This window comes from Arachis ipaensis, chromosome B02 (genome assembly GCF_000816755.2).
Source record: "Arachis ipaensis cultivar K30076 chromosome B02, Araip1.1, whole genome shotgun sequence".
In the NCBI taxonomy this organism is placed as follows: domain Eukaryota; kingdom Viridiplantae; phylum Streptophyta; class Magnoliopsida; order Fabales; family Fabaceae; genus Arachis; species Arachis ipaensis.
Genome location: NC_029786.2, coordinates 59528093 through 59538352, shown reverse-complemented (window position 1 = coordinate 59538352; position 10260 = coordinate 59528093). Strand labels below are relative to the sequence as shown.

Sequence of the window (10260 nt, the reverse complement as noted above, 5' to 3'; positions counted from 1 at the left end):
AGCAGAGTTTCTAATCACTGCATCACCTACCCCCAAACCACCCTCCTTTTTAGGGGCCTGAATCACTTCCCACTTAACTAGTGCTATACCACTCCTACCTTCCTCCTTGCTCCATAAGAATCTTCTCTGTAATGATATCAACTTTTCTGCCACGGCCTTCGGCATCTTGTATAGGCTCAGGTAGTACATTGGCAAGCTATTCAACACAGACTTTATAAGGACTAGCTTACCCGCTTTATTCAGCACCTTAGCCTTCCACAAACTGAGCTTTTCCTCAACCTTGTCGATTATCGGTTTCCAAGTCTTGACCAGCCTCGGGTTTGCACCTAGAGGAATACCAAGATATCTGACTGGAAGGTTCGCCTCTTTACATCCCAATAAGCTGCACATGTTGTCAGTCCAATGCTGTTCACAATTGATTGGGATTAAACTGGATTTATCAAAGTTAATTGTTAACCCCGACATTATCTCAAAGCATCTTAACAATCTGACATAGTTTCTGATGGTCTCCTCCTCCGGTGGGCAGAATAATATAGTGTCATCTGCAAACTGGAGATGTGACAACTCTATGTTTTCCTTACCAACCAGCAGCGGCGAGATTCGTCTGTTCCTCACTGCCTCTCCTACCATCCTGTGTAGGACATTCACTACCAGAACAAATAAGAACGGAGACAGTGGGTCACCTTGTCTCAAGCCTCTCTCCATCTTGAACGATTTTGATGGGGAACCATTTATCAGAATTGCCATGGACGCTGTGCCGATACACTCCCTAACCCATTCTCTCCATCTCCAACCAAATCCCATCTTTTGCAGCACTATATCCACAAAGTTCCATTTTACCCGATCATATGCCTTTTGGAAGTCTAATTTAATAATTTCCGCCTTCTTCTTCCTCATCTTCAACCATTGCACTGTTTCGCACGCAATCAGTGCTCCGTCGTGAATTTTCCAACCTTTCAACACCCTTTGGTGGAGGTTTGTACAATTGATCATTGGCACTCTCGTATCCCTCATCATTGACACTCCTCAAGATCACCAACTTCCTCTACATCAATCCCTGCTCCATCATTCTCCTCCATAGTATGCTCAAAGAAAATGTAAAATTCAACAGATCTCTTATTTTGAAGCTTGTTATTGAGCAGGTCGTTGATCTCAGCATCTCCTCCTTCAATACGGTGCAACCCAGCTTCAAAGCTGGCAATGTAATCTTTGTATCCCAATTCTTTATACAAGATCTCCAAGTCCCGTTTATCGACCAAATCCTAGTCCATTCGAGAAACCTCTCTGCTTTTCCATTCTTATAAATCTGCCCACATGGTGGAAAAACAAGGACTGCAAATACATCCATCTAAAAAAGGCAAAAAATTACAATTAAATAAACAATGTTTTTTATGTTCATTATTGAAACAAATATAACCTTTCTGTGTAATATTCTATATTTTTGAAAATCTAAATATGAATAAATTATAGTTTATTTCATTAACTTTTAACTTTATATTTCTAAAAATTATTTTATTAAAAATAATTAAATTAGTTAAAAGATAAGTTGATTTTATATCAATTAGGATTTTAAGATAATTTTATTATAATTGGTTATTTAATATAATTGAAATTTTAATTTCGGTGATGGAAAAATAATAAAAGGTTATATGATTTAATTTACGTAATTGATAATTTGGGTTCAAATTGTACCTTATAAAATGTGATCAATATGTTTATTTTATAATTTAAATTAAAAATAATTATTTAACCTCATTGATATATTGAGAAATAAAATTATATATGTTTCGAAAGTAATTTCTACAGTATTATATTTAAATACTAAGTTATTCTTGTATCTTGAATATTTTGTAAAATTTCTAAGTTACTTGTATATATTTTATTTTAACCTTAATCCTAAATTTCTTATTTTATATGTACCATTATTATTTAACACATTACCCGCTGACCAATCACTTACACATACGTACCCCACACTTGTTTATCATTTACTAGGCCATGCTCACTCTATTATCACCACTCCTTCAAGAGCAAACACCCACCACACAAACGCAATACACACATGAAGAAAAGGAAGAAAACAGAGGAGGGAGTTGAAGAGAGCAAGCGAGAGAGATCGAATGAGAGAGGAAGAGATGCGCCAAAGAGGGGAAGGAGGAGGCCGCTAATGTAACTTTAAAGAGTTTTATGGAATTAATGAAGGTAAATATTGCTGGACTAAATTAACTATTTGCGTTTTATTATTTACTTTCATGACATTCTCAACCTCTATTGAGAACTTGTGGTTAGTTCTCAGCACAAAATTTTAACCCCTTTCAGTGTCATAGGCTTGAGGACTCAGTATGAAACTACAGATGAATAATGAAACTTGTATATGAAATCAAGTTGTTTTCATAGAGTCTCCTCACACTTGTTGCATAAGATTCCATTTTATATAGAGGGGTAGGTGTTGTATATGAGTTTCATTTGATTTCACTTGTATAACATTTATTATTATTAGTATTTATGTAATTATTATTACTTGGAGATCTTTGATATATGATTTTAATAAATAAAGACAAAATTTTCTGGAATTTCTTTAAATTAGAATGTGATATCGACATAAAGGCTCAGTATTAAGTAATTATTATTAGAAAAGATTACGTAATGTTCTTTCTAGTAGAAATACCATGACTTAAGCAAGGTATTTTGCTGGAAGGGACATTACATTATGGTATCAGAGCAGTCCTTCCTGTAGAGCCTTGGAAGTGGAATAACTATGCTTTATTGTATACTCTGAGTGTTTGTCATGCCTTGTGACTTGTCCTAGTGACAATAGTTTAAGTTTTATATGCATGACTGTCTGTTAATTAACGTTGTTAGTCTACCATTGGATACCTCATGGTATTAAGTATAGCCAACTTAACACTAATAGTTTATGTATTTAAGAACATTAATGGATTATCATAGACAAAATAAAAGTAATAGGTAATGCGAATTACGGGATTTGAAAACGTTAGAAGTTACGTTTTAGGGTTAATTCCATTTAGACATATAATATTTATTCTTGCCAATGTGACTTGGGGTCATCTCTTCCTTGATTGCTTGACTTGAGAGGGAAAACTATATGAGAAGCATTAATTAGATTAGATTTGATTCTGTTTTATTTGATTGAGTTTGAATTCTGAATTTTAAGTTTAGGGTTAGCATTTCAAGGAGTGAGAGATACACACGTGAGCTCTCTTCTGGCAGCCGTTTCAATTGATAGTTTTTGTTTTCCAAGCACTATGAGTCACTAATCTCCTCAGTTAAGGTTAGTAGCTCTGTTGATTCTAATGGATTAATGTTATAGCTTTTTTACTTTTGATTAATGCATTGATATTTTCTTAAGAAATAAGTTTTCATTCTTCATCACAAGAATTTGAATGTATTGAAAAATAATTCAAATCTGAATTGAATTACATTATCACCTTCGAAAAGTTGGTTATTGGAATTAAGCTTGAAAACCTCTTCTCCTAATTCTTTGAGTTTTAAAACTGGTTTGATAAGTGACATAAAATCAACTAGGTTTATTTCTTAGGAATTGTGTGATTTTGAATCATTAAATGTGTCTCATCTCTTATCATAATCAATTGATCATGGAATGGACAATTTGTTAAGAGAAATTGAACTACCAAGGGATTCTGGTTTGATTAACTATGATTTACCATGGATACATCTTTGCATAATCAAAGTACATAGTGAAAAGCATTTGCCCTGAAGTTTAAACATCTCGAAAACCTTAGCACCTTTATTCATATTATTTTCTGAACCATTTTCAAATAGCTTTCATTTAATTCTCTGTTTTTGATACTGAATACCTTAAAACCTAATTCTCAATTGTCTAACTAGATTAATAAGTTAATCACTGTTTTCTTAGTCTATTAATCCTCGTGAAAATGATAACCTACTCACCGTAGTATTACTTGATACGATTTGGTACACTTGCTAAGTTTGAAAAAAGTCCATCAAGTTTTTGGCGCCATTGCCGAGGATTAATTGAGATTCATAATAAACCAATTAATTGATTACCTGTAAGGATAATAAGTTGCAATCAATTGGAAGTGAGAGTTGGGTATGTCTAGTATGTGTGGATTAAATTTCAGGGCTGTCCTAATTTTAATGAGTGATTCATGGAACTTGGAAAAGGGTCTGTCCACAGAATCTTGCAAAAGATTACCCAAATTCCAAGCTAGATAACTTCCTCATTAAAAATGGTATTGAGCTGGAACTAATTGAAAAAGAAACCTAGATAAGTCTATTTGAACCATATTAAATTTGAGAGTTATTGGATTTAATTTGAATTTTATATGAAATTTTGAAAATTGTACACTACTGATGTTTTTCTGATTTTTAAAGCTACAATGCAATCACGGTTTTTCCTTTATTACTGAAGTTAGAAAATTTTGAAAATTATGATTTTAGCTTGTTATAAATCTTAGTCCAAGACGGACGCGTGAACATAAAGTTTGTGTGATTCTAAGTTTGTTTGTTTATTTAAAAACAGAGTGGAAGTTAGACTATCAATGCTATTTTGGTGACAAACTTGGTTCGTGAGTTAAAAGATGAATTTTAATGTTACATGCTTGATTTCTGTTTGATGTTTGACGAAGGATGGAACACCAAATTTGTTTAGCTTAGAAGTAATGAACCTAAGCTTGGAACATATTGGTTTTCATATGATTTAAGTGACTTTTAAGTTGTAAAGGAATTGAAACAGATTTCAATGTTAATGCTAGATATTTTGAGAATTATATGTTAGTTATCTACTGCGAGGAAGCAGTCAGAAATAATTCTTTTGAGAAAAGATAAAGTATCGATTAAAAATATGCCATAGAAGAACATATATGCTTGTCACAGAAGAGCAGAGCAATGTTTGTTTGATATCTGCCATAGAAAAGCAGAACTGCCACATTAGAGCAGTCTCTTTTCCAGGCCTCAAATATCTACCACAGTAGAGTAGAGCTACCACAGTAGAGCAGTTTAAAATTATATTACACACCTGTTGGAAAATCATATCCGAGACTTGTGACCGGTTAATGTCGGGAGCGGGCAAACAACCGACACATGAGCTCATGACATGCACTAAGGCTAGACATTCATCATATGTATTTGTATGACTTGCTTTAGTGTGCCTGATAAACCACTATTTTATGGTTTATTTTGAATTGAATTAAGTGGATTTTGTCAACTATTCTCACACTTATTCATGTAAATTGCATGTTTTTAAGATTCCTTCCTAATTTTGTGCTATGATTGAAAACATGTTTTCTAGGCCTTAAAATTACTAATTTTTAATTCTATCTTATTACCATTTGATGCCGTGATGTGTTCGTTGAGTGATCTAAGGGTTATAGGGCAGGAATGGCTTAGAGGATGGAAAGGAAGCATGCAAAAGTGGAAGGAACATAAGAATTTGAAGATTTGAGAAGTTGGTCTCGACGCGTACACATGGATGATGCATACGCGTGACCAATTGATGAACGGATATTTTATACGCTTTTTGGCATAATTTTCATATAGTTTTTAGCATGTTTTGTTTAAGTTTTATTATATTTTCATAGGTTTTAGTGTAAAATTCACATTTTTGGATTCTATTATGAGTTGTTGTGTTTTATGGTGCTTTTAGGTATTTTCTGGCTGAAATATGAGAGTTTGACAAAACCTGATTTAGAGGCAAGGAAAGCATAGCAGATGTTGTCAGGATCTGACCTTCATGCATTCAAACAAGCATCTCTGGAGTTACAGATATCCAAATGGAGCGTTCTCAACAGGTATGGAAAGCTAACATCCAGGGCTTTCCAGTAATATATGATAGTTTATACTTGTCTTTGGAGATGAAGGCCCAAAACTGGCGTTCAACGCCAGCCACATACCCCCTTCCTGGCGTTGGACGCCCAAAAGGGAGCAGCTGGCGTCCAATGCCCACAAAGGTATCCCAAGCAGGCGTTCAACGCCCAAGAAGCCTCCTAGCACGTGGGAGACACTAAAGCTTAGCCCAAACACTCACCAAGTGGGACCTAGAAGTGGATTTTTGCACTATCAACTTAGTTTATCTTATTTCTGTAATCCTTAGTCATTAGATTAGTATATATAGACAAGAGTTCACCATTGTTAGGGGACTTTTCTTGACTCTTCCCCACTTTTATGTTTCATTTTGTATTTCTTCTATCAGCATGAGTCACTAAACCTCCTAGGTTAAGGTTAGGAGCTCTCCTGAGTTTTATGGATTAATAAAAGCACTACTGTTCTATTTTAATTCATGTTTGATTCTCTCGTAATATGTATCTTCGTTGTTCAACCTTATGAATGAGTTGAACCGTCAAAAGTTATCTCTATTCTACATGGGTTCAGCGAGCGTCTTTCATCGGATATCAATGAACCACTAGCTTGAGCATACGTCTTTTAGACGGCTAATCGACGACTTCATTGGGGACTTCTCGAGACATCAGTTCAGCTGAGGTATGGGGAGATTAGGGTCTTTGTGGTAAAGGCTAGAATCAAGGCATAGCATTCTCTGATTCGGAAGATTCGACCTTGTCTGTGGCATTTTGTGTAGGATCCCCAAGGGGATGAACTGTAGGAGCTTCACCCTAATTCAGACTGGATGCGCACTAATCCTGGTGTTCAGCCTAGAGGAAGATTGGCGGCCGGTCAAACGGGCGTTCATCACATACAACCTGCTATAGAAGAAATCATTCACAGTTGGAGTAGACAGTAAGAAAGGATTGATCCAGAAGAACAAAGCATCTTTGAAGCCTTAACCATCTTCTTACCATTAGATTCACAACCACTGAGTAACGTTATCTTTATTTTACTTTTATGTGTTTAAACAACTACACAACTTTTTTATCCGTCTGACTAAGATTTACAAGATAACCACTGTTTGATCAAAGCTGACAATCCTCGTGGGATCGACCCTGACTCACCTCAGGTATTACTTGGACGACCCAGTGTACTTGCTGGTTCAGTTGTACGGAATGTGGAAATCCGTGCACCAAGTTTTTGGCGCCGTTGTTGGAGATTGTTTGAGTTTAAACAAACTAACGGATGATTTTGTTGCTTAGATTAGGTGCTTTTTAATTTTGTTTGAGTCTCTTGTTTTTCTTTTTCGAAAAAATAAAAATTTTTTCAAAAATCTTTGTTTTCTTTATAATCTTTATCTTTTGTTTGAGTCTTTTGTTCTTGTTCTTGTTAGAGTTCGAACTTTCTTGAGTCTTTTTCCAAAAATTTTCAAAAATAGTGTCTTTTGCTTGGGTTTAGTGTTAAATCTTAAGTTTGGTGTCCATTGCATGTTCTTTAATTGCTTTGAATTTTTCGAGTTTTGTTCTTGGTGTTCTTCTTGGTCTTCAAGTTGTTCTTGTTTTTCTTCTTGTTTTGATCTTTAAAATTTTTAAGTTTGGCGTCTTTAGGTATTTTTCTTTATAATTTTTGAAACTTAGTGTCTTTAGATCTAAAAATTTTATGTTTGGTATCATTTAGTTGTTTTTATCTTTTTCAAATTACTATCTTATCTTTTTATCTTTCTTTAAAATTCAAAAATCTTATCTTACCTTATTTCAAATTCAAATATTAAAATTCAACTTCAAAATTTAAAATTTAAAATTTAAAATTTAAAATTTAAAAATTCAAAGTCAAATCTTTTTCAAAAATCAAATTTCAAACCTTATCTTTTTCAAATCTTTTCAAATTCTTATCTTATCTTTCCTAAATTCAATTTTTAAAATAAAATCTTTTTCAAATCTTTTCAATTTCTATCTTATCTTTTCTAATTTTAAATTCAAATTTTTTCTAATCTTCTATCTTATCTTCTTTTCAAATCTTTCAAATCTTTTCCTAACTAATTTTTCTATCTTCTAATTTTTGAAAATATCTTCTCTATTTCTCTCTATTCTTTTTCAAAATTTAGTATTTAATTTTCAAATCTTTTTAGTTAATTAGCTTTAATTTTTGAATTTAATTAATAAATAAAATAAAAAAATATTTTCTCTTTTTACTTTTAATTTTCGAATTCTTCTGCCCTTTGATTCGAAATCTTCTTCTCTTTTCTCTATCTTCATTCTTCTTTCTTCTTCACATCTCACAGGGAGTCCTCTATTCTTAAACATAGAGCTCCTATGCTTCTTCTTTCTTGTTTTCTTTTTCTTGTTTTTGAGCAGGAACAGAGATAAAGAACCTCTCTTAAATCTTGAACCTGAACCTGAGAAGACTCTAAGGAGGCATTTACAACAAGCTAAAGCACAACACTCCAGAAGAAACCTCACAGAGCTTTTCGAACAAGAAGCTGAAAACATGGTAGCCGAGCCTAATAATGAATGAGATGCAAGAAAGGTTCTTGGTGAATACACCATACCAACTTCTGATTTCTATGGAAGAAGTATCTCCATACTTGCCATTAGAGCAAACAACTTCGAGCTTAAGCTTCAATTAGTCTCTCTAATGCAACAGAATTGCAAGTTTCATAGACTTCCACTGGAAGATCCAAATCAATTCTTATCTGAATTCTTGCAAATTTGTGACACTGTTAAGACCAATGGAGTGGATCTTGAGGTCTACAGACTTATGATCTTTCCCTTTGTGGTTAGAGACAGAGCTAGGATATGGTTGGACTCTCAACCTAAAGAAAGCCTTGACTCTAGGGAAAAACTGGTTAATGCTTTCTTGGACAAGTTCTTTCCACCTTAGAAGATGAGTAAAATCAGAGTGGAAGTTCAATCCTTCAAACAAAAAGAAGGTGAATCCCTCTATGAAGCTTGGGAAAGATACAAGCAACTGATCAGGAGATGTCCTTCTGACATGCTCTTAGAATGGTCTATCCTAGGCATCTTCTATGATGGCCTCTCTGAGATGTCTAAAATATCATTGGACAGCTCTACAGGTGGATCACTCTACTTGAAGAAAATGCCTGCAGAAGCAAGAGAACCCATTGAGATAGTTGCAAACAACCAATTCATGTACACTTCTGAAAGAAACCCAGTAAATAATGGGGTAGCTCAGAAGAAAGGAGTTCTGGAAGTAGACATTTTGAATGCCATATTGGCTCAAAACAAGATCTTGATCCAGTAGGTCAACATGATCTCTCAGCATTTGACTAGAATGCAAGCTGCAACTGGCAATACTCAAGAAACTTCCTTTGAAAGAGAAGCTTATGATCCTGAACAACCCATGATGGCGGAGGTGAATTACATGAGAGAACCTTATAGAAACACCTACAACCCCTCATGGAGGAATCATCCTAACCTTTCATGGAAGGATCAATAGAAGCTTTAGCAAGGCTTCAATAATAATCATGGTGGAAGAACCCAGAATGGGTTCAACAACAGGCCACCATTCCCATCTTCTCAGGAACACGTGGAGACTCCTAAGCAAAGTCTTTCTGACTTAGTCACTAGAGTCTCCAACCTCTCTAAGATCACTCATATTTTCATAACTGAAACAAGGTCCTCCATCAGAAATTTAGAGGTACAAATTGGTCAACTGAGCAAGAGAATCCCTGAGACTCCTCCTAACACTGTTCCTAGTAACACTAAAGTAAACCCAAGAGAAGAGTGCAAGGCCATCACTATTGAAGCTGAGATTGAATCTGAAGGGAGTAATCTGGCGTTGAATGCCAATGATGAGATCCCTAATGGGCGTTAAATGCCCAATGATATGCCATTCTTGGCGTTGAACGCCAGTAAGGAAGTCCTTATTAGGCATTCAACACCCAATGTTACACCTTTAATGGCGTTGCACGACAGGAAGGAGGTCCCTCCTGGGAGTTCAACGCCCAAATTGGCAGAGAAGCTGGCGTTAAACGCTAGTGAAGATGTCCCCATTGAGTGTTCAACGCCCAAAAGGCCACAAGAGGTGGATTTGAACACCAGTAATGGTGTTCCTACTGAATATTCAACACCCACTGATGAAGTCCCTATCCAAGAATTAAAAGAAGCCAAGGCTCATGTAGAGACCATAGAGGTCCCCTTGCAAGAACTCTTGTAATTCATGAGTTCTAATGAATACTCATCCTCTGATGAGGATGAGGAAACTAGGGAAGAGCAAGTTGTTCAGTAGCTAGGAGTTCTCATGAAGCTAAATGCCAAGTTATAGCAGAAGCTGCCTCAAAAGCTTCCGAATCCCGGATGCTTCTTAATTCCTTGCACCATAGGCACCATGACCTTTGAGAAGGCTCTGTGTGACTTAGGGTCAAGTATAAATCTTATGCCACTCACTGTGATGGAGAAGTTGGGCATCTTTGAGGTA

At 35.2% G+C, this 10260-nt stretch overlaps 1 long non-coding RNA gene across 2 annotated transcripts; it reads left to right on the top strand.

Moving 5' to 3' along the window:
* On the top strand, positions 1739-5956 carry LOC107625329. 2 transcript variants are annotated; one of them, XR_002357454.1, is made up of 3 exons: positions 1739-2202; positions 3181-3292; positions 5648-5956. It is a non-coding gene; the product is annotated as an uncharacterized LOC107625329 (long non-coding RNA). The 2 variants fall into 2 exon arrangements; XR_002357453.1 differs by lacking the exons at positions 3181-3292; positions 5648-5956 and adding an exon at positions 2320-2484 and having other exon boundaries at positions 1756-2202.